The sequence below is a fragment of the Diabrotica undecimpunctata genome, chromosome 5 (genome assembly GCF_040954645.1).
Source record: "Diabrotica undecimpunctata isolate CICGRU chromosome 5, icDiaUnde3, whole genome shotgun sequence".
Classification (NCBI taxonomy): Eukaryota; Metazoa; Arthropoda; class Insecta; order Coleoptera; family Chrysomelidae; genus Diabrotica; species Diabrotica undecimpunctata.
In genome coordinates, this window is record NC_092807.1 from 123860981 (window position 1) to 123887077 (window position 26097).

The 26097-nt window shown below is 32.3% G+C and overlaps 1 long non-coding RNA gene across 1 annotated transcript; it reads right to left on the bottom strand.

Moving 5' to 3' along the window:
• Positions 1 to 77: 77 nt before the first annotated feature.
• On the bottom strand, positions 78 to 25293 carry LOC140440776 (uncharacterized). The gene is made up of 3 exons (XR_011950929.1): positions 25138 to 25293; positions 7703 to 7925; positions 78 to 412 (listed from the first exon to the last, which is right to left on the bottom strand). It is a non-coding gene; the product is annotated as an uncharacterized lncRNA (long non-coding RNA).
• Between the last annotated feature and the right edge of the window lie 804 nt (positions 25294 to 26097).

Sequence of the window (26097 nt, forward strand, 5' to 3'; positions counted from 1 at the left end):
GATCAGCAAAGGAGGTGAATTATTTTTAAAAATAATAAAATAACCCAATACAATTTTAAACGTACGTACACACTTAGTCAATAAAACATAAATTTATTCAATGATAATATAAAAAAACAACAATGTAAACATAATAAATTAATAATAAAGGAATTTCATTAATATTAAATTCTATACTTATAGGTATAAGCGTCAGATTTAACATCTACATAATGGGTAGATTTTGTAGTCAAATCCGAACTGTCAAACTCGGAAAATTTTCTAAATGTCGAAGGGATTACATTTTCTTGTTGTTCCTTTAATTTTTCTTCGGCTTCTTCTGCTAAAGCTTTTTTGTATTCTTCGATTTGTCCAAGAGTCTCAGGTCTTTGATCAAACGTATTTGGAGTAAACAGTGGAAATACAGGAGGCCCTAAAATAATTCAATTCACACTATAAACACATGACATAATTGCGCTTTTGAAGTCTCCTTGCTAGATACAGGGTGGTTCTTAAGTAATTGTACAAAAAGAAACAGTATATTCCATATTTTAAAATATTACGATTCCAACCAACTGGCTTTAATAAAATAATGATAATAAAAAAGATACAGGGTGTTAATGTTAAAATTTATAATTTTATTTTTCGCTATAACGTTTATGTTTGTAAATATTTATTTATAAAAATTTATAGAGAAAAGGCACCGAATTCGAGACACTTTTTTTTTTAAAAACAAATATAAAACAGAAGATTCAAAAGTTTTTAAAACATTTATTTCAAAAACTTAAATTTAATGTTTCTAGAATACAACAAAAAAAAAAATAAAGCAAATAAAACATATATTTTTGCAAAAAAATATATTTAATTTTTTTTGCGACATTTAGTATTAAAATAAAAGGTGCCCTAACTTGGGATAGCCAGGTATCTGGCAACTAATAACTGTAACTTGAGACAGGTACCTTAATTTGAGATACTATTCAAAAAAGCCCTTTATTTCACAGAAAAGGCAAATAAATGTGCTGGACTTTATTTCTCCACAGTCATCGTTCGCCATATCTATCGTCAGAAAATTTGCCGATGCAAAATAAACATTCCGCGTCGTTTTTTCCACTTTCGTTGGACGATGAATCAGCCAATGGAAAGTCTTCACTGCTATCTGAGCTTGAACTCGAAGCAACTTTCCGCTTCCTTCTTGATGTTTTGCCTTTTCATCTGCTATTTCTTCTTCGGGCGTTGCTGTTTTTTTTATCTAACACCTTTTGTTGAACTGTTTCTTTCTGGAGCAAATACACAATCCAAGTTGAGCTGGGGTACTAGTTTTTTTGCTTTTTTCTTCTGCAAAATTTGCTCTAATTCTTCTTTGTAGGGTGTTAGAGTAATTACTGAAGCCTTTCCTAATCAGGCATGTGATTTTTCAGTGGTATCTCTCTTATATGTAGGGATTGGACAGATGTCTTTCGGAGAAACAAGTTGTTGATAAGGTAGTGGTGGACTAGGAGTTCTATGTTCTCGCCTTGGATGATTTGGTTGTTTATGGTTTGGTTCTATTATTGGTTCGTCCATTTCGTTTTGTGTTTCTAAGTGCTCTTGAATTCCAAATTCAAAGTCCCTAAAAATATGACGACAAATAGGGACCAGTCCAGTTTTTCGAAAACCATTGCAAGTTATTTCTATCGTCTCAGCTTTGTTATACGCTTTACAAAAAATACTGGCAACGGCATAAGGCGACACAACACTCAACTGATTTTCTCTAAGCCAGTTTTCTATTTCTTGTGCGTAGAAAGTTTTCAGCGGTGCCATAAAAGCAACATCCAACGGTTGCATTTTATGTGTAGAATGTGGTGGGAGGCAAATAATCGTCACATGATTCTGTTTGGCCAAATCTATTAGAGCAACGTTTCTCGTATGAGGTAAGTGACCATCAAGGACAAGAAGAACAGGGTCTGCAGCTGAAGGTTTAGTGAATTTTATGAAGTGTTGAAGCCACCTAGTGAAAATATCGGCCTGTACCCAACCTGACACATAAGTGGGAGCTCCTAGCATCAACTTTGTTTTCATATTTTTTTTAGGGAAGATTAATAATGGTGGTACGAAAACTCCTGCAGCATTCATATATGTAATAGCAGCAATCAGCTTGCCCCTTTCTGCTGAAGTAAGTGACAAAACCTGCTTCTTCCCTCTCATGGAAATTACTTTGCTATGTTTGTGCTGATCAATTGTAAGGCCCGTTTCGTCTACATTGAATACACATTGTGCAGGGTTAGTAAGCTTAAGATATTCTGGTTCATACAGGTCAAAGAACTTGGATACATTTTCAGGAGTAAAAGATTTTACTCAAGCACATAACCTTCCCTGAGGAGTACGCATTGAAAGCTTCGGATGCCTTTTCAGAAAGAGCCTCAACCATTTCTTTCCGGCTGATTTTTTGACTCCGCTAAATGGATGTGGTATTGAGTTTTTTATTGCAAGTTAAAATCCCAGTCATTTTATATCACGCGCTCTTAGCCCAAAATAACGTTGCTCCATAGTTAGACCATACTCAACCAACTCATTTTCTAATTCCAAAGGAAGAATAGGTCGGCGGCCAATTGATATCCCGACGAATTCTTCTGGAGTCTTGTCTGATTTCACATATCATTCTAAGGTACCTTTTGGTACTCCAAAAATTTTTGAGGCCTTCAAATAGCCCATCTCTCTATTTCTTACTGTATTTACAGCCCGTATCATATTGTTTGCGTTCCATTTTTTATTTTTTTGGTGGCATTTTGTTGGTTATGAATACCACACAATTACCGTTTAATTTGCATGAAATGTATTAACTAATATTAAACTAACAAAAAAAATAATTGGAGTAAATGTAATCATCTTACCTTAATGTATTGTAAGTTTTTATAAATTCCGAAAAAGATTTGTGTAATGTGTAAATCAAATTAACGTCGACAAAACAACAAATGTCACTTCTAAACGTCAACTAAAAGCAGATCTACCACTACTGTACAGAATGAACAGTTTTCAATATTTTCACTAGATGTCACCCTTCGTGATACACAGATACATCGTATATTTGTGTACGATACAAATGTCTCTCAAAGTCTCAAATTATGCGCCTGTCTCGAATTCGGTGCCTTTCCTCTAACTAGGTGCTTCTGAGTCTGATGGATTATAATTTGATTCACACTGATAGGGGGCGCCACACATGCCACATATGTGGCATAAACTTTTTTGCTCTTTAAGTTATCGCTATTTGTATCGATAAATATTAAAGATATATTATATAAAAAAAGATATATCTGTTAATGACATCGAAACTTAACATATTTCGAGAAAATCGCATTTTACAAATCAGCGGCATAATAATTCTTAGTTGTGATATTTGCGCGTTAAAGCACTGAATAGCCATGTATAAACATAATTATTAGTTTATTCTTATAAAAACAGCTCAAAGATGGTTATGCAACACCACAAAATGTAAGATGAAGTTAAATGTGTCGATAGCAATTAAAGTAAATTGTATACTCACACTTAATCAAGCCATTAAGAGCGATGCTGGGAATATTTATATTCCACTATGCATCAACAATTTACCCATATAAATTACCATCTTTCTTGTACTCATTGCGTCGAGTAAGAACGATAAATATGCGAAAATGGTTGCGTTTCGATTAAATTTGAGTTTCTTAGCACTCCCTAACATGTGTTTCTGGTAGACCCAGAAACACGTGTTAGGGAGTGGTAAGAAATTCAAATTTAATCGAAACGCAACCATTTTCGTATACCACAAAATGTTTTGTTACGGCTGCTAAATGTTTTATTTGAAGCCAGTTTTGATGTTAGACAACCGCAATCTTATTTATTGCATTACGGGGAATCTTGATATACCTAGTAGGCTTATGTCACGAATGCTTTTGACAACTACAAATAGGTCTTGTTTCGATTAATTAGTGATTTTTGTAATATCTAGTTTATTTTTGTTTATTAAAGTAAAGCATACAATGCCGAGGCATAATAATTTTCTTAATATCGATATGAGAGTTATGATAGCAATTTATTGTCAGGAATATTTTAATGGACGTGCAGCGAAAAGGGAATATTTAAGAAGATACCCAAACAGGCTGTAAACTAAATCACCACATTTTAAACACCTATTTCGGAATTTAGACAAAAGTGGTTCATTTCGTCCTAAACTTGACAACTTAGGCCGACTGAAAATCATTACGCCTGAACAAGAAGATGAAGAACCTCAAATACACGACGGTTATCTTCAACATTAGGAATCAGCAAAACTTTCATTTTACACCTGTGCAAAATCTATTGATAGGAGATTTAGCTTTAAGATGCAGATTTGCAAATGATATTTTAAACAGGCAAAATCTTGACCACTCCTTCGTCGATCGAATATTATTTAAGGACATGACTACATTTACACATCGTGGTGTTTTTAATTTAAGCAACAATTATTTCTGGGACACTGAAAATTCCCATGTTAAGGGAGAAAGACATTTCCAACATAAATTTAAAACAAACTTATGCTGTGGAATCATTGGTAATCAGTTGATTTTATTAACTTCTTGGAATAATTGCCATTATACTTAAGGCAAAATATGTGGTTCATGTAAGATGTTGCACCATCACATTATACGAGGGCAGCGAGAACATACTTAAATAACAACTTTTCTAAACGCTGGATTGGTCGTGGTAATCATTTTTCTTGGCCACCACGTAGCCCAGAATTTAATCCGCCCGATTTTGGTGTACTTATAGGGCGCAATAAAACAATGTGTCTACAAGAATCTCATAATTACTCGCAACGAACTTTGGGAAAAAAATAAATACTGCAGCAGTTTTTTAACCAATGATGCTATTTAACATGAGGCGATCTTTTATGGAACGTATTGATAAATGTATTGAAGAAAATGATAGATATATCGAACACTTACTCAGACAAAAAGTTTAATGTTATTTAGTTTAGGTAACTATTTCTTAATTTTATTTGTAATATGGTATTTTATTATCGTTTTATTTTATTATTATTATTTTTATTATTTTGTAATTATTATATAAATGTATCTTATTATGACTTTAATTTAATATAAAACGTAAAATATTTTAGGTCAAATCCTATAACACATTAATTAACCTACTAATGTAATTAAAAAAATATTAACGTATACTATCTTTTTTAATATTTTGAAAACTACTAACTTTAGGTCAAGTCAACTGATTTGTTATGCAACTGATTTGTAAAATAAGATTATCTTCATAGCTGTTGAGTTTGGAAGTTATTAAAAGGTATACTTTTTTTGGTTGAAAGAATGTACCGTTAATATTTAACACATTTAACAATTATTAACACATAAGGTGCTCACTTAAAGAGCAAAAAAGTTAAGCGCAAATGTATGCCACTTATGTGGCATATGCGGCGCCCTGTATCGATTACATCAAAGTATGCATCAAATTATAATTTCTCATTATCAAAAACTTCCAGTTATAAGCTTTTATACATAAATGTCTACAAACATAAAAGCTATAGAGAAAAATAAAATTTTAAATTTTAACTTTAACACCCTGTATCTTTTTTAATGTTTTATGTAGGCAAGTTGACTTAAATCGTAATATTTTAAAGTGTAGAATCTATTTTTGTACAATTACTTAAGGACCACCGTATATTTTGTGGACTATGATCTTATTAAAAAAAAAAACCTAAAAACTGGGGCCGTCCGCCATTTTTATTGAATTCGTCACTAAATCCCATCGGTTATAAAAGTGTTTATAAAAAAGCTTTATCTTCGTTTGATTAAAAAAAAGCATCAAAACTAAGTAAGTTACGCTCAAAATAAATTTTATCTCTTTTTTTTATCCTTAAAATCACCTCCTACTTAGCAACCCAAATGAAATTATTACTTACCGCTTTACAGTTTACTATATTTATATATTGTTTATTTGATCTGTAAGTTTGACCGGTGCAAAGTGCCAGTATTTGAAAAAATCTGGTTTTAAAGTAATTGAAAAAATGCATTTTTTCAAAATAACTTAAAAAGTATAAATGACACGAAAATCTCGAAGAGTAAAAAAATATAGGGTTTGCTTTTCTCAACCTTTTGATTTTTTTATTTTTGACATATGGCCTTTCAAAGTTTGAATACTCTTGTAATTAGTGACTCGTTTAAGCCCTTTCAACTCTAACCCTTTTAAAATTAAGGATATAAAAAGAATAATTTAAATAATCTTATTGCTATTAAAACGACATATGAAATGGTTTTTCTAAGCACTTCATAGTTTAAAAGTTAACATTAAGAGTTTAATATACACATAATGTGCTATCAAGGCACAGACATACTTTCACCCATCCTTAAAAACTAATAAGGGTTATTTTTTAAAACAAAATAAAATAAATTCATAACATTTTGATTAAAAAAGTTATTGTATTTATAGTTTCAATGGGAAAAAATTCAACAACTATTCGAATTTCTTCGCAAGGGGTAGTTTTTATTATAACGGTAGAAGTTATGTGGTAAAAATTTAAAACAGTTAAGAAATCGAAATTTAATGGCACTGTATAATTAAATAATTCCAAATTGTTTGAATTTACAATTATATGATTTTGTTTTAATAGGGGTAGTTTTCACCCTTACAAAATTAAAAAAACGACCAACGGCACAAGTCCAATTTTGAAGTGAAGGGTAGGTATAAGCAAGGTTAAAATTTTAAATTATGTTGTTTAACGTTTAATGTTAATTTACATTCATTCATTTCATTAAAAGATGAGTTGAATCAATTAACCGCTTTAATTTACAATTATCAGTATGATTTTTTTTAATTGGGGTAGTTTTTACAATTAAAATATAAAAAGTCCAAAACAAACCAACGGCACAAGTTCAAAAGTAAAGTGGACGGTAAGTAGAATCTGAATCCAAATTTTCTTGCAATTAGGTGGTGACGTGTTTAATATTTTTCAAAAATATGTCGAATGACACCAAACACGACTTTGCAAACATTCTTAAAACACTATTCAGTACCATAAAAATTAGTTTGCAGGATTCTAATCTGTATATGGTTTTTTGTGATTATAGTGCCATCTATCGCGAATCGAAAGAAAAAATTCAGCTAAAACCTTTTTACGTAGAATACTTATCTGCAATAAAAATGTGGTTTATCATTTTAAAGTAACTAAGATTTTAAAGTTGCCCCCCGTCCCACTCTCATGGTGTGTAGATGCTGGGTCGTATTAAGTGCCATTTGATAGATTTTTGAAAAGTATTAAAAAACCAAAAAAAGTATTTTTTTGGTTTTTCATTTGGTGTATCTCTCGAGATATTGGACCGTTCCCATAATTTTCCTAGATTCTTCGATCATAACGGCAACTATCAACAATTCGCAAAAATGTTTTTTATAAAGTTACTTATTTTTTTTTATGAGGAATCCAAATCTGCAATAAAACAATGAAGCCGTTTATGATTTCAAAGTTCTCACCCTCCTCGCACTAGGGGGCGTGGCTGGTGGTCGTATTTAGTGTCATTCCATAGATTTTTGAAAAACACGTATTTTTTAGTTTTCCGATCAGATGTTTAATTTGCGAAATATTCGACCGTCCCGCTACTTTTATCCACATCTTGTATAAACGAATTGATAGCATGCACAAATAATCTACAATTTATACATTTATATTTATACATTATACATATATATCTACATTTAAATACATATATAAATTTTACCAACTTACCATTAATTTTTGGCGACTCAAAAAAAGCGAACTTTGGTATCTCTATACTCGGTTTCTTTAAGGTTAAACTGAGTGGAAAATCTAAAGATAGAGAACTTTCAAACAGATCTTTAGATGGGTATACTAGTTCTTGGTGGTAGTTTGTGAAAATATTTCTGATTGGTAAAACTGATGGTATTAGTGTACAGACAGCAACTAATATTAAACGTGCATGCATTTTTTGCTGAAAAAAAGTTTTTTAATTACACATGTGGTGAAGAGATAACCTAGCTCTAATCGGCATAATTATCTATAAAATTAACTAAAAAAATTATCTCTTTGAGTAGCTGCTTTTTAGAATCATTTTTATTTGATTAGTTCTTTTTAGTTTTTATTTTCATCATTTGTTGTTGGCACTCTTCGCTGATTTAAATTGTTAAATGACAAACAAGTTTTAATTGATAAAATATCATCTTATTATATATATATATATATATATATATATATATATATATATATATATATATATATATATATATATGAGCAATAATATTTATACTTTTCGACACCTTTTGTAGAGAGAAGTCTGCGGATTTTTACCAAATTTTAGTATATAATTCTACGTTAAAAATAAGTATAAAGCTATTTTTTAACGCCTTTAGGTGCGCCTGGGCCTGAGATAAGCCCCTTAAGGTTCCAAAGTAGCCTGCTTACCCTATATTTAAAGAACTATATCTCTGAGCCATCGAGTTAGAATCTATGGAGAAGCTATGAGCATATTAACGTATGTACTAAAAACGGCGTAGGTAGGCGTGGCTAACTGTGATATCAATATGGCGGTGGGATTATGGCCGGACTCAATAATATTAAAACTACTATAAAAATATGACTAGTTATTTAGAAGATTTAATCATAATCTAAAAAAGTGCAGTACATTTTTAATAAACTATGATTTATTTATCCCGCGGTAAACACTAAAAACACGATATATTATACATAAAGATAAATTAATACAGTCAAATACTATTAATTTATTCTCTGAAGTACGGGCCATTACTTTGTTTACATATTTGTATTCTAACCTGTAGAATGTTATTCCTGAAGATTTTTTATTAACATTGCTTCTGCCACTGCAACTACGTTGAGAACAAGAAACCATTATTATGCACTATCACAATATATTATTACAGTTTCTATAAAAGTATTATAAAACTAAAAATATTCGAAAAACAACCAACGTAAATAAACATATACGATCTGTCAAAAGTGGCAAAACAATATGGCCGAAGTGAGGTCGTTTTTAATCACGTGATGCCCTCTCCATAGATTCTAACTCGATGCTCTGAGCCCAGTGGACCGATTTTAACTGACAATATCTCATTTTTTTTTGTATAATGTCAACTTTTTGATGAAATAATTTACAAAACCGCTTGATATAACAAAAAGTTTTATTTTATAGTTCAAGAAAAACGAAACGAAAACTTACCAAATTTTATGATATTGAATTAATTGTCAAAATTTAACCATATGAGGCCAAACATTGTAATGACAGGTATATTAAAGGATTTTTAAATATCTTTCAAACAAGCATTGGTAAATTATAATCCATTTAGTAGATTCGAAGATACAGTCTTTTAAAAATAGCCAGTTTTTTTTTGAAAATCGCATTTTTTATCATAAACTGATAGTACTTATTCCTGAAAATCTCAAATTGCATAAAGATTTAGGTGAAGGTAGTATCTTTTTCGGTTTTGTAAATTATTTTAGCGAAAAGTTCACATTATAGATATAAAAAAAAATTAAACCTTGTTAGTTAAAATCAGCCCACTGAGCTGAAAGAGCTCAATTTTTAGGTCAAAAAAAAAAATAGTTAAAGGTACGGGCCAAGAAATACATAATAAGTACTAGTTGTTGTATACATATAGCTTACCTTCACGTAAACTTTTGTGCAATTTGAGATGGTCAGAAAAAAGTACTATAAGTTTACAAATGATAAAAAATGCGATTTTCAAAAAACTAGCTATATTTAAAAGTCTGTAGCTTCGAATCTAAAGCCGACGAACCACAAAAATTAAAAAAAGGAATATTCAAAGCTGTTAGACAAGAAACTCGAAAATACAACCAAGAACAAATCGAACATACCTACCATTGAGAACAATAGAAGTATGAAAGTATTGAGAAAAAGAATGAGAACGGGGAAAGGCAGATAATAAAGATTAGAGATAGAAATGGTCATCTTACAACCAACAGAGAGGAAACCCTTTAAATAGTTAAAGACTTCTACAAATTGCTGTACACAAGCTAACACAAAGCAAATAGCAGAGAAGATCAAGTAGCAGAAATATTAACAAGGAAAAAGGGCATTGTCAACCAAGAATCAGAACTACTACCGGAAATCACACTAACGAAATAAAACTAACCCTAAGAAAAGCTAAGAATAACAAATCTCCAGGCGAATAAATAAAGACGAGGGACCCGAAATGACAAAGTCAGAAGTTATGCATGCAGTAAAGTCCATGAAAAATAATAAAGCTGCTGGTCCAGATGAAATACCAAGTGAATTGCTAAAACTGGTCAATGAAAAAAACATAGATCTCTTAGTCCAACTACTGAACACAATCTATTCCACAGGAATCATTCCACGTGAAATGCTGACATCAACATTTATTTGTCTATCAAACAAAGTAAATGCCAAAGAATGTAGTAATTATCGAACGATCAGTCTAATGTCACATACCTTAAAAACCCCGCTAAAAATCATCCATAGTAGAATACACGCTAAGCTGGAGATGGATATTAGTGATTCCCAGTTTGGATTTCGGAATAGAGGGGGCACAAGAGAGGCACTATTTTCTTTTAACGTGCTGACCCAAAGCAGTTTGGATGTTAATCGAGATCTTTATGTATGCTTTATAGACTACAACAAGGCATTCGATAAGGTAAAACATGACCGACTTATTTAAGTACTCAAAAACAAGAATCTGGATGTGAGGGATGTAACATTGATATCCAAATTATACTACAGCCAACGATCAAATGTCATCAACATCAAATGTGAAAAAGCACGTGCCAACTTCGTCAAATGAAAACGATTTTATGCAGCAAAGATCTGACATTAGCCCTCAGAATAAGGCTAATTAAATGCTATGTACACAGTGTACTCTACTATGGAGCTGAATCATGGACATTAAACCGGAATACAATAAATCGACTTAACGCGTTTGAAATGTGGACATTTAGAAGATTGTTAAGGATTCCATGGGTAGATAGAGTCACGAATTCAGAAGTCTTAAGGAGAATAGACAGAGAGAGGGAAATGGAAAATACAATAAAAGAAAGGAAATTGCAATATCTCGGACATGTGATAAGAAGCGAAAGATACAACATCTTGAGACTCATAATTCAAGGAAAAGTAGAGGGTAGGAGAAGCGTAGTTGACCATCCTTGGTTCATCCGCCTTCGAGACCGATTTCTCGATCTCAGGACAAAAGAGTGCCCTTTCATATACTAGCTTATCCGCCCGAAGCCATTGACCAGTAAATGGTGGGATCGCTTATACAGGTAATCATTCGGTAAATTACCTGTTTGTCCACGGGATGTATTTTATTTCCCTCCTAAGAAGCTACAACTTCTAAAATGCTGCAAATAGCTCAGACGAAAATGGAAAGGTCAATGCTGAGTAAATCGCTTCGTGACCGAGTTAGAAATGAAGACTTACGACGAAGAACAGGAGTTACCGATGTAATCTCCCGAATTGCCACACTGAAATGGAACTGGGCCGGACACGTCGCCCGAATCAGTGATGAAAGGTGAACGAACAGATTGCTTGAGTCGAGGCCGAGGTCAGACAAAAGAAGTAGAGGAAGACCCCCTACTCGTTGGACTGAAGATCTCATGTAAATGTCAAGAAGTTGGATGAAAAGTGCTCAAGATAGAGCACAACAGACAAAAATAAGGGAGCCTATGTCCAGCAGTGGACGCAAAGGGCTTGGTGATGATGATGATGATCTTCGAATCTACTAAATGGATTGTAATTTACCAATACTCGTTTGAAAGGTATTTAAAAACTCTAATCCACTTACTACGATCTTTTTTCTCATATGGTTTGACATACATTTGACAAATAATTGAAAATTATAAAATTTTGTAAGTTTTTTTTTTCATTTTTCTTGACCTATAAAATAAATCTTATCTTTTGCCCTTTTGTAAATTATTTCATCAAAAAGTTAGCATTATAGCAAAAAAAAGAATAAGATATTTAGAGTTAAAATCGGTACACTGGACTCAGTAACAGAGATATAGTTCTTCAAATATAGTGTAACTTTGAAGCTTAGATTAATAAAAGATTCAAACGCCGTAATAAAATGAAATATTTTTTATAACCTAGATACAAATATAACATGAATAATTAATTATTTGATACACGTATTAGATAAGAACCGACTTGTAAATTCTTTTATGCGCAAGAACTTCCTTGTTCGTCACAGATGTGATGAAAATATTCGTAGATACCTTCACCAACTCGGAATAAATTTAAAAATGTCTGCGTAGCATGTTTAACAAGGGAAAATTGTATTAAGTAGATATCTACACTTTTGAAAAAATATTTTGTAATAATATATAAAATAATAATTTAGTAAACGTCCACTATCGGTAACCGACACATTGAGAATTTCAAGCATGCTGAATTTAAAATTGGGTTACAGGATGAGTGTTTGAAAAACTTAAAACTTTTCTCAGAATCATTCATACACGAATTTACAAGAATAGTGTGAGTTTCAGAAAAGTGACACTCAATTCGGATTTCGAAATGGATTGGGAACACGAGAGGCTCTTTTTACTTTAAATGTGTTAACGCAACGATGCAGAGACATGAATGTAGATGTATATGCATGTTTTATTGATTATCGAAAAGCATTTGACTGCGTTAACCATCAAAAGATGATCGAAATTCTGAGAACAACTGGAATCGATGAACAAGACTTGCGAATTATCTCAGAACTATATTGGCACCAAACGGCAACAATTAAAATAGAGCACACAGCATCCTAAGATATACGAATCCGACGAGAAGTGCGACAAGGTTGCATCTTATCACTACTATTATTTAATCTGTATTCGGAATCTATATTCAGAAAAGCATTCAGACGAGGTTAAAGGTGGAATCAAGATTAACGGAACCAGCATAGACAACATCAGGTACGCTGATGATACCGTCCTAATAGCAAGCAACGCACACGAACTACAAAATATAATAAATGCGAGTAGGTAGTTTGTCACAGCGAAATGTTCGATTTACATTTAAATGTTTTCAAAACTAAAATTCTAGTATTTGCAAAGATACCAACACACGTACATTTGTACGCCAAGGGACAAATAATAGAACAGGTAACTTCCATAAAATATTTGGAAGCAAATATCAATAGCCAATGTAATCCAAAAAAAGAATTTTTGTCAAGAATCAAAGAAGCGAGGAAAACACTCATGAATATAAAAAAAAAATGTTTACAAGATCAGACTTTAGTCTAGAGCTCAGAATTCGAATGATCAGATGTTACGTTTTCTTTGTTTTGCTGTATAGCTGTGCAAGTTGGACAATGGACAATGGACTCTGAAACAGAAAAAAGAATAGATGCCTTTGAAATGTATATATACAGACGGAGGCTGAGAATTCCATGGATATAAAAAATTACTAATGGTGAGGTACTTCGGCGCATGAGTAAACAAAAAAAAATTACTCAGCATCATCAAATAATTAAATAGAGAAAAATACATTACTTGAGTCATGTGTTGAGAGGTGAAAGATATGAATTACCCCAAATCATATAGGAAGGTAAAGTGCAGGGCAAAAAATCACTTGGAAGACGCCAGAACTCGTGGCTAAAAGACCTGAGGAGAGGGTTTGACAGCTCATCGACAGAAATCTTTCGTGCAACAGTTTCCGAAGCTACAATTGCCATTTGTATCGCCAACCTTCGAAAGGAGACGGCGCAATAAGAAGAAGTTTAGAAAACAATTTAAAAAAAATAGTTTAATCTATTTTATTAACCTTTTATATTATCTAGATATCTGTGTTAAAGATATTTATTCTATCATCTACTTAAAGTCATTCAGCCAGTTTCAATAGATTCTTTAATCAGTCAAATACACAATTCTATCCCTATATACAAATTCTCCCAATATTTGAAGCACTGTCGAAGATAAGCAAAAATACGGATTTAACTGATAATGTATTTTATATTCATTTAGAGAAATATACAATTATTAGTGCAAAAAAATTACAAATTCTATTGTCTTTAAATTAAAGTGGTAAGTATTTACTGGCTTGACTTTTTCAGCAATAAAATAAGCATTATAAATTATCTGAATCTCAACATTAGGATCTTGCTTAAGCTTGCTTGTTTAAGGAGGCGCTGCTCCCTTTTTTTGCGGGAGCTTTTGAGAAAGGTGAGCAACGTCAGTTGCGAGTCGGCACTTTTTGGCTAGTATGCTGCTATAAAGTGGGGGCTTTGATAGTGGCAGTGTAGAAAAGGAGCGTAATGAGGGAGAATTTAGACTAATCAACCAAGCAATGAGCAGAAGGTACCTCCGGTATCACCAGCCACACTAGGAATGGCTCTGAATCAGCGTTTTTGGTGTGCATCTGCGATATTTAAGGGGGAAGGTTGCTTTAAAGACGTCGACATTTTCGCTGTCCATACACAAACTATTTTCAATCATGAGTACTATTATGACATATTTATTAGGGTACCATTAATTTGCAACCGGTTTGGTAGTATCGCTAAAGTAAGTTATCAGTTTCTCCGAATGGTCAAAAACCCTAATAAAGGCTATAAGGGATTCAATCATCATCATCAGCATTCTCGGCTTATTTTACCGATTTTGGTGTAGCCTTCCTTACATAGTCGTTCTTCACTTACATAGTCGTTCTTCATTTCTGCCAACGATTGTCTAATATTCGTGTTTCTGTGCCGTGTTGCACCGGCTTGTTCCCATATGTTATCGTCCCATCTTAAATTTGGACATCTTCTTAATCTCTTGACGCCTCTTGGATACCACATAGTAATTCTAGTGGACCATCTGTTGTCAGTTCTTCTAGCTCAATGTCACGCCCACTGCCATTTTAAAGATTTAATTCTGTGAATTACATCAGCGACCTTGGTTTTCTGTCTGATCCATTCTATTCTTTTTCGATCTCTTTTTGTTATACCTAGCATGTATCGCTCCATTGACCTTTGAGTGACTTTGAGTTTCGATATTATCTCTTTCTTTAGTGTCCAAATTTCTCAGCTGTATGTCATGATTGGTCGTATACACTGATCGAATGGGGTAGAGTTATCTTCGGGTGGAGTGGCATTCTGGATTTGAATATAATTGCTTTTAATAATTTTTATCAAAAGTGCAAAATAAGTCAGATTTATGTATTAATTGTCCCAGGTATACATACTCGTCTACCGTTTTTGTGCAGTTTTTTTTTATTATTACATATTGGACATCCACTAGCTCGTTGTACATGGTTTTTGTTTTTGTCAAGTTCATTTTTAGGCAAACTTCATTGCTAGCTGTGTCTAGGTCGCTTATAAGTTCTTGTAGTTCGGCAGGATTATTAGAAATTAGAAGTAGGCCGTCTACAAATCTTAAATCGCTGAGGTATTTTCCGTCAATGAAGAGTTTTGGTGATATTGCATCTCCTTGTCGGACGATTCTAGTAGTGGGCAATTCTGGAGTGTTTTCATAAATTTTTACCTTAGCTTTTGCTGGTATGTACATATTTGCTAAAGTCTATATGTACGGTTTGTCAATGCCTTGGTTGGTCAAAGCTTCTATTACTGTCTTGGAATATATACAATCGAAAGCCTTCTCGAAATCTACGAAGGTTAATGCGAGCGGTATCGGTATTTCATATTCTTGAGCTCTACTCATTAGTTTACTATCTACTTTAGGCGATTTTGAAGTCAGCTTGCTCTCTTAGCTGTGCTATATCTAATGCACTTGTTAATCTATTGTTGATGATCTTTGTAAATGTCTTGTATATGATTGGTAGTAGACTTATAGCTCTGTAGTTTTTGCTGCCTTTTTTATGAATGTGAATTATGTTTGCTGTATTCAAGTGGTTTGGTATACATCTTGATCTTAGGCAGTTCGCAAATATGCCTGCTAAGATTCTCCAGGTTTTTTGCCAGCGTATTTAAGCATTTCCTTTGTTATACCATCTATTTCAACTGCTTTACCGCTGTTCATTTTTGCAATTATGGATTCTACTTTTCCCGGAAGGACTTCTGGTATATCTTCTTGGTTATTGATTGCTGTTTTAAGTGTTTCAGGGGCTTTGTATTCGCTGCAAAATTTAGTCACGAGCAGTATTTTTTATATGTTGTTGTTTTTATTTTATTATTATTTTATTGTTATTTATTCAATTTTAATATCCATATTTTTATGGATTGTCAAATTGAGTTATTGCCTGCATTAATTTGTAATTAAAAAAAAATTATTTAACAATCTTGACAAAGTTTGTTAGCCGTACATCTACATTGCAGCTTGAACTTTTATTATAATAATATGTCGTTATTTTTATCATTTCGTAGAAGTTCAATATGTAATATATGCTGTCGTAGGCAATGTGCGCATATTGCCTTCTGTATCCATGTGACTTTGTATAATTTCATTTACTTATTTCTTTCGTATCATCTTTCCTACATTTTTCTGACCATCATGTAAATAATTATTGTGGTAAATGCGACACAACTACTTAATAAGTAACGTGTTAGTGAAAGTGTCGTCAAGTTCAGAATTTCTATTTAAATTACTACGTATTAAGCTTTAATTTTACGTGTTCGTTTTGTTTGCGTGTATGAACGTTTTAATAGAATAATATTAAACATAATAACATGTTGCTAATAATTAAAAAATAATTATATGATTTTAAAAGAAGTCTAGTAAATATATTCAGAAAGTAACTTAGGCACTCTCTAATATGGTATCGTTCCCATTAAGTTTGTCTCGCCGATCATTAATTACAAGTATAATGTCTATATTACAAATCATCGAAAAGTGTTAATATTTTCCACAGTAAGTAATCCGAAAACTACTTGTAATATTGTAACGAAATATTTTGCCTACCACACAGGGTATTGCTATAAGGCGTTGAAAATTGGGACAGAAGTTACTGGGGGTTAAGGTAGTGCAAGCAAAATAAACGATAATTATGCGAACGGCACTCAGGGTTTATTTGGAGAGCTGAGGTTGAGCTGGATAAGTTGAATGGCAAGGGGTCGGATTGTGGCAACTACAAAAATGAAACACAATGGGTACTTACATAAATCTCCTGGAACAAATGGACAAAATAAAAACAACAGGAAAGCTATTTAAAATAAGGCCGCTTCGGGGTGAAAAATTATAACGATTACAACAACTAGTTGTAACTATTGAAATAATTATTAGAAATGCAAAATACATCTTTTTAAATGAAACTCAAAAAAGGGGTTATAAACTTTTTTTTTAACAAACAAAAAAAAAACGGTTTAGAGAAATAAATCAAACATTTATTGTTGTCTAACCAAAAACAGTTACAAAAATAAATGGCACAAATTACTATATACATAGATAGTTACAGAGGTAAATACCAAAATAACAAAGAAACACTTACATGTCCCATCTGTTTACAAACTCTGTTTATAAGTGGGAGGATAAAACGTTATCGCAATAATGTCATTTTCCTTACAAAAATTAATGACATTAACATTTACATGGCTATTGTGATTATCTCAGAGTAATATGACTGGATCTTCAATTGTTTATTTCACATGATTTTTAAAATGTGGTAAATGTTGCAAAAGCAATCTTTCATTTGACCACCCCGACAGATTAGCACCTCCTATTGGTTTTAACCGGACAACCTTTTAGCATAAATTCACCTTTGGAAATATCGTTATCGGTGAGATGTGATTGCCAATTGCATTTACTGAGGCTATTAGAGTAACGTTTTATCCTTGTTCTGCACTAGTCATTTGACCCAATTGTTTTATTCCTTTGGGTCCGATGATTTTTGGTGGTACATGAACAGTTGTAATACCGGTCTTACCGGCCACAATTCCAAATTATTTGTGGTATAAAATTGACACGAGATAGGCCTTCTTTATAATTCTGCAAAAAGGTACCAATATTGATAGCGTTAAAGGATGTTGAGCGTGCCAAACTTGTAGGCTCGGGCTTACAAATCTTTCATTCCAGGAAGGTGGATGAGACTTGTAATTTGCAGTTGCATTCTGGCATGCAACCAGTATGCAACTATGCATCTTCCAAAATTTGTTCCAAATATATCCGAATGACAACCGCAATCGTTTGTCTCCAGACCAAAATCAGGATCACAAAATTCTCGAACTACGTCAAATTACGAAAACAAATAGGTTACAGTGCATCACCAATTGAACTATCTTTAATCTTACCCAGGACACGTAAAACAACCATTTTCACTCACAACTGTTTCTTTTTAATCTATATAATTTTCTTTTTCTCAGCAAAATTCACTGCTTCTCAACTTAACATTCACATTTTAGAATCTAAAAATTGAAAGAAAAAACACAAATGTTGACTGTGTATTTAGAAAGGTAGTTTTACAGTGTAAGTTGGGATTGTTCATTCGAAGAAAATGATCATGTTGCAGTGTGGGCTAATAAAACTTTCTCTGTGCGGTTTCTAGGAAAATTAATAATCGTAATTTTTGTATGTGCTTGGGTTATGTAGATAAGATAATAGATGTTTTCAAATGGATTAGGAATTTTTGAAATCGATTGTAAAAAAACAGTGTAATGGCTTTCTGATCATTTTTTAGAAGACATTTATAAAGTTGAACTTTATAATTTACTGGCTAATTAGCTAAGCCGTTTATTATAAACATATGTAAACATATATAAACATTATAAGATTATATCTTTTAGCAAAAGCTGCTGTCGCTTTGTTGAATTCAATGGCCAAATATAAGGCCTAGCAAGACAAATTCGTTAAAATTCCTGTGCTCGAATCGGTATCAATAGAGTATGAGTCATTTTAGCATCCCTACTTCATCAGATACTCGAACTGATACAAATTCAAAATCGGAAAGTCCAACGAATGTCTCCTATATCTTCACCACTGCAGTGGTTAGCGCACACGGGTGCCATTTACTTTGGTGGCCATGAACGAAAACGATTTAATAATATCGTTTTCTGTCCTCTGTGTTATAAGAAATGTGTAAAAGATTTAATGTTTCAGCAAAAGCTTCTATCGCTGTGTTGAATTGAATGGCCAAATATATAGTCTAGGAGGACAAATTACTTAAACTTCCCGTGCTCGAATGGGTGTCAATAAGGTGTTATGATTCATTTCAGCATCCCTGCTTCATTAGACACTTGAGCTGATAAAAATTCAAATGTGGAAATTCCAGGGAATGTCTCCTACATCTTTACCACTGCAGTGGTTAGCGTACAGGGGTGTCATATACTTTGGTGGCCATAAACCAAAACGATTTAACAATATCGTTTTCTGTCATCTGGGCTATGCGAAATGTGTAAAAAATTAAATCGTTTAGCAAAAGCTGCTGCCGCTTTGTTGAATTGAATTGCCAAATATATGGCCTATGAGAAAGTTTAACGAATTTTTCTCCTAGGCCATATATTTGAACAGAACAGTCAGTTTTTATAAAATTTGTAAATAACAAAATTATATAAAAAAATGTGTAAACGAACAGTAAACTTTCTAACATAAAGGACAAACAGAATCCCAAATCAGACAGTATCTATCTATATAAAAGGCTACGATGTAAGGTCACGATGTAGGTCCAGTAAACTAACGGCGCCATCTAGGAAAGAAATATGAACTACCATATTTCAATCATATTTTGATCTTGAAACGATACGTTTAATTAATAATACTGTATTAATTATATATTAATATAATTAATAATTAATTTTAATAATATTTTTAAGGTAGAATTTATTATAAAATATTTTAAAGCTTTACGTTATTTTAGATTTAAAACCTAGCTCCATCTAGGAAAGAAAATCTCAATTCCTCCTAGATAATTAATAATACGAATATTTATTATTATTTTTTTCGCAAAATTGACAAAAATCTTGGTTGCTCTAATCTAAAGGTAAAATTTATTTTGCAAAATAATTTAAAGCATTATGTTAGTTTATATTTACTTGGTTTTTATGCAAGAAGGTACAAAAGGACTGCATAAACCATGAAGGCTATGCCATGAAGAAAATCATCGACGTATTGGTCCTAAATGGTAAAAGCTACAGAGATGTTCAACTTCCGGTACCGGCAATTAGACTACTGTGAGAGGAGCAACAGTATGATGAGCTTTTAGCATTAGTGCGAGCAGAAGGGATGATGATAACGTTAAACCCTGAGCAGTTAGCAGCGTTTGACGAAATTATGAGAGATATAAGAAACGACGACACCACTGTTCGAAAATGTTGTTTCATTGACGATCCTGGAGGAAGTACCAAAACTTATTTCTACAAAACCTTGATGCATCAACTACGTGGAGAAGGTTTAATTATTTTGCCAGCGGCTACCACTGGAATTGCTGCCAACCTGTTGAAAGGAGAAAGGACAATGCATTCTTTGTATGGTGTACCAGTTCCAATTCACGAAACGTCTGCTTCTAGCATCAAAATGACATCCGATATAGCAGATTTACTGCGAAATGCAAAATTGCTAATAACAGATGGATGTACACTGGCTTCTAAGCACGCTCTCCACATGATTGACAGACTTTTGCGTGAGCTCATGTTGGATGTCATTCAAGCCAAGAATAAAGTGCCGTTTGGTGGTAAAGTTTTTGTTTTGGGTGGTGAATTTCGACAGTGCCTTCCGGTTCTTCATTACGCAACTTAAACCGCCATTGTTGAAATCACACTGAAGAATTTTTAACATTGGAATCACTTTACACGTCTTCCCTTAATGAGTAACATGCGTTCTGAGGATGTCGACTACAGCAATTGTTGCTTCAACTTGGGAATGGAACACTTAGAAATAAAGAAAACTTGGAAAAAAGTTTTTTATGAATATTTTCAAAGAACATCCATGTGAATAACCTAAATGCAGGTTTTAGAGAGACTTAATGGTGAATTCCAAGTTTACCTCTGTGAAGATTCCGTGAATGCCACGGCACCGCCTTCGTCTTAAGGTTGTAATGCTTCTCTTAGAAATTTGAACACCAAGAATGGGACATGTCTTATTGTAACTGGTTTGGCGAACAATGTTATCAAAGCAAAGGTTTTGTCTGGATCAACAGATGGAGAAGATGCGTTTATTCCCAGAATTGATTTTTGCCCCTCTGAAACTGGACATTTATTCAAGCTTCATAGACGTTAGTTTCCGATTAAAGTCGCTTTTGCCATGTCAATCAATAAATCTCAAGATCAAACATTGGAGCGCGTTGGAATCTTTTTACCTGAACTCGTTTTTGGTCATGGACAGTTGTACGTCGCATTTACAAGAGTGAGAAAAAAGTCAAACGTAAGCATTAAAGTTGTGGATACACCATCGGAAGCAAAATTAATCCAAGGAAGCGATAGAATTTTCACTAAAAATATAGTTTTTAAGAATGTTTTGTAAGATTCCTGTTCTTTTTGTGTAGACATAACTCTGTCTGTTTTTAAATGTGTTTGAATGTGTAATTGTGTGCAAAATTAATTAAATAATTATTCCGAAATTAAAATGAGTGATTTTTATTTTACATGTTTGTTTTATTCTTGCATATGATATGCATTTCAGGCATGGTACATACAAAGTACAACGAAGTTGCTCGTTTAAGTGGATTTACTCCTGTGAATAGGTTTACGCTTACTCCGAATCGAGAAATTATTGGAGAAGGATATGAGGAATTTACTCCCGTTTACTAGAAAAATGACAGCGAGTAAGAAAAAATTGGAGAGAGTCAGACACAATTGAGTGGGGTGACTGTAAATGGCAGTTTGTTGGATCCCCGTTGCATGGCGACGGTCAAAATCACTAGTGATTTAATAATCGTTAAATAAAAGGTTTATATTTAACGTTAGGTAGAATAACATGGCCAATTTGTTTCAAATTAAGGAAACAAAAATTTTTGCCAGCGTATTCACGAAGTTAACTCTTCAATGGTTTGAAAAAAAAAATCAACATCTCGTTGCTTTGTAAAGTATAACGCATCTTTATCCCAACACCACACGATAAAGAAAAACCATTTGGTTTGACTAAAACAAACAAGGCGGCAATTTCAAAAAGTACACATAACAGGGTGCTACAACTATAAATGTGGATTAACACAAAGTATGCAAGGCTTCATACACCTATATCATTAAATTAGATGTTAACAATACCAGATGAAGCCACAGTTTGTGCAACAGTTAACACAAACAATTCAAGCGAATAAACCTTAGTAAATAATCAGAGGTTGACTGCACCAATCAAATAAAGGACAATGTATGTAAAATTTATATATGCAGATATTTATTATTTAAATATTTATTTATTATATACTCATTTATTTATTTAGGTATTTTAGAGAATCTAAATAGTATGGATTTCAAAATTATCATTAAGTAACTTTACGGAATCTGTAAGTTAAATCAATTAAGTAAAATTAAAGAGAGAAGAACTAAAATTGACTTGTTACTAATATCAGTTCTCTTATTAAGTGCGGTTGGATTTTTAAGTATATAACACGTTTCCAAAAACTATATTTTAACGTAATTCGCTCCATTACAAAGAATTTTAACCTATTCAAATTTAAGCCTGTGTTTAGATGTGATAGCGTGTTAAGATTAACTTATCCAAACACTTGTGCGTGTGAGCTCAACATACTACCACATCTAAATACAGAGTAAAATTTAAAAAGGTAATTGTAATTTTAGTAAATGCTAAATATACTGATTTTTATTTGTTTACAAATTTCGTTTCTATAGCACTCTAATATATCTTATAGTAGATACATGAGTATTATAGTAAATATACGCTGGTTACTCTCTTTCTTACCAACAAAACAGTGGCGGATGGTGAGGTGGCCCTTTCTAGATACAAACAATTAATGGTATTTTAGATTTTTATAAATAATATTTACACTTTTCCGTTAAAACTGCATTCACTTTTCTCTTGAAATTGTATTCCATTGAAATACATTTACCTAACCGAACAAAATTTTACAATAATTACATTTGTTTTAAGTGACCGCACTATATTCGGGGCTGATTTTATAACGCCAGATAAAGGTATGCGGTTACCCTGGAAAAGGCACGCAGTGACTAAAATCTTGTCGAAGCACTTCGCTCTAGAGACTTGGAGCTGAGACGATAATATGGGCGTTCAGAACGCAGCTTCGAAATAAAACTTACCGTTCGATTGGTTAAGTACTACGCGTAGATACGTACTAAATGCTTAAAAAAAGTCTTCAAAAATATTAATGAGGGTGTGTAAATTAATGAAGATAAATTTTAGTTCTCTGAATTTGACAAACAAGGTAAACATTAAAAAAATAAATTCCATATATCAGTATTGAATTTAAGACAAGAGCATAGAATCGAATAGAATAGAAATATGCTTTATTGTCACTGAAAATTGTATAATTTTATGGTAAAGCTTACAAAAAGTAAAAAAAAAATAACAATAACAATTAAAATTTACTAAAATTATCGTCAATATCACGGTATCACAAAATAAAAGATAATAAAATATACAATCCATTGCAAAATTTAACTAAAGTGCAAATTGCATAATAAAACCTTACGAACTAGCTTACGAATAAGTTTAAGTTGTTGCATGTGATACCCAAATATATATAAAAATTTTGTTGCTTGTACCTAAACGTACTGTAATTTCTTAGTTATTCGTTAAGAAACTCTTCCACCGAATAATATGGTCTTTCAGATAAATAGGCTTTTGTCAATTTACGGAAATTAAGGAAAAAAGTTGGAGATTTAAGTTGCAAAGGGAGATCGTTGTATAATTTTTTTCTTTATTAATTCAATGGACCGGATCGGTAAATACACATCAAAGCTTGAATTTCTGGTGGAGGAGTCATGATTAGGTCTTGCTGAAAAAACATGTAGGTGTTTACGAATTAAGCAAACAGTTTCTAGAATATATAAAGAGGAAAGAGTTAAAATCCCGTGATTTTTGAAGTAGCTTCTACAATGTGTTATTCTATTCTGCTGAGGCCAAAAAGATACCGTATTGCTCCCTTTTGTAATTTAAAAATAACATCAGATTGGGAGCTGTACTAGAACCCCAAAAAGGAAGGCCATATCAAAGATGAGACTCGAACAAAGAAAAATATGTTACTTTGGAAGATGCTAAATTGATTTCCTTTGAAACAGATCTTATTGCATAGCAGGCTGAGGCTAGTTTCTTACTTAAAAAATCGATATGAAGAGACCATTTAAGGTTGCTATTTATAAAAATACCAAGAAAGTTACAGAATCAACGATACTGATCTGGCTGTTTCTTCATAATAATCAATTAAAGGTGTTTTTTCAATTTGTCGACAAAATGTGATTTGGCGTTTACAACGTTGTTCCAGCATATCATTCAATTTGTAAAATAAGTAAATTTTTGATTTTTAATAAGGATGCCAATGAAAAGTGCAGAAACTGAAAGACATTTTTCTACTTTGAAATTGATTGAGAAATTCGATAAAATACAATGACGGAAGATAGACTTGCCATGTTGTTTATAGAAAAAACTTTAGTTGGAGAAATTTCTGACTTCATCTTAAATGTGATCTCCGATAAAAATAGAAGGATTGAGTTTCATATTAAGAAGTAGGCTTTTGGTGAGGATCTATGTATTGTTTGCATTCTTGAATCAGCGACCCCTGAACAAAATTATTAGCATCCACAAGGAATCTAAGTTCCTGTAGTTTGGCTGTATACCATAATATAACAAAAATTTTTATTAAAAATCCTTTATAAAAGGTATATAATTTAAAAACCCAATCGGGCTATATCATATCAAAACGTTTTCGGAATCCATGATCCATCATCAGTGCACCTAAAAAGTATATAACCACTTAATTAAAAAGAACGTGAAATTTAAATTTTGACCAAGGTTAATACAAAATGTGGTTAATACTTACTAGGTGGGTATACTGTATTGAGTCACTAAATATGTGGGTAAAAACCCGTTAAAAATTGTGTTTTAAAATTTGGTTTACATAAAATACCTTTTATAAAGGATTTTTATTAAAAATTTTTTTTTTTAAATTATTACCAACCGAAAGTGCCAAAAACCATATTTGTTTAGTAAAAGTTTGCTTTTCAAAACTTGTTATTTGATATACCTAATATTAACAGCAGCTTAAAATTAAGATAATAAAGGTAAAATGTTTAACATAAATGTGAAAAAAGAAGATGATATTACCGACTGCTAGTTAAAAAAATACAGTTAAGTGGACTATTATATTTTATTTAGTATAAAATAAATAACTTTACCATTTTGATTATTTTCTTCTTACATAACAATTACTTAGTACCACTTGATCTCACACTAATCGACAACCAATCAACAAGAATGTTTTGACGAAATTGAAAGTCACTCAAGAAGTAATTCCTTCTCAACTAAGCGTGACGTAACACGAAATTAAAAGACCCCTTCTTTCAGATTCTTGCAGTGGACAGACCATCTAGTCTCAAGTTCAATGTGAGTAATAATCGTAGAAAGTAACTACGTTATACGCGTAAACAAATCCGTCCGAATTAATTTTCAAAGAGGTCTTTAATTAACATAAAATTAATTTTAAGTATATTTCTAATTTAAATCTATTTTCTAAACAGCGACAACCAGGTAATGACGAATTATTGGTATTTTACTAGGTGCACTCTTCTACTGGAAAGTGAATCAAAATTATGATCGAGTGAATGAAATATTTTATTACGACACCCTTAATCAATACGTTAAACAGCTTGGCTCGATATAAACTTCTTACTATTGTAGTGAGCTCGTTATTATATGAATTTTAATACAGGAACGTAGATCATTTACCAGTTTAGTTGTTGAAATACAGGGAATTAAAAATGTAACATCAAAATTGAAAATTTAATATAGGTAGATCAAAAATGCTTATGAATAATGGTTTTAAATTTGATGAGTAGTATACAATTCGGAAAAGGAACAATTTAAAATTATTTAAAAATTTTACTACTGGTATGCTTTTAGAGCGACTCGTAATATTTTCTTTAATATTATCGTAGGGCGAATGAAGGCAAACTTTGGGAGAAGCAAAGACAGAGAAGACAGGCAGTCGTAGTTTTCAGTGAATATTATGCCGGCCTCTAAAAATGAATTACAAAAATGTGTTTCTTTCGTAGTTCAGAGACACACCAAGGTATCATTTTTCATCACTTTTGTGAAATGTCAAATTTACTTGAATAGGGGAAGGGTGGGCATAGTGG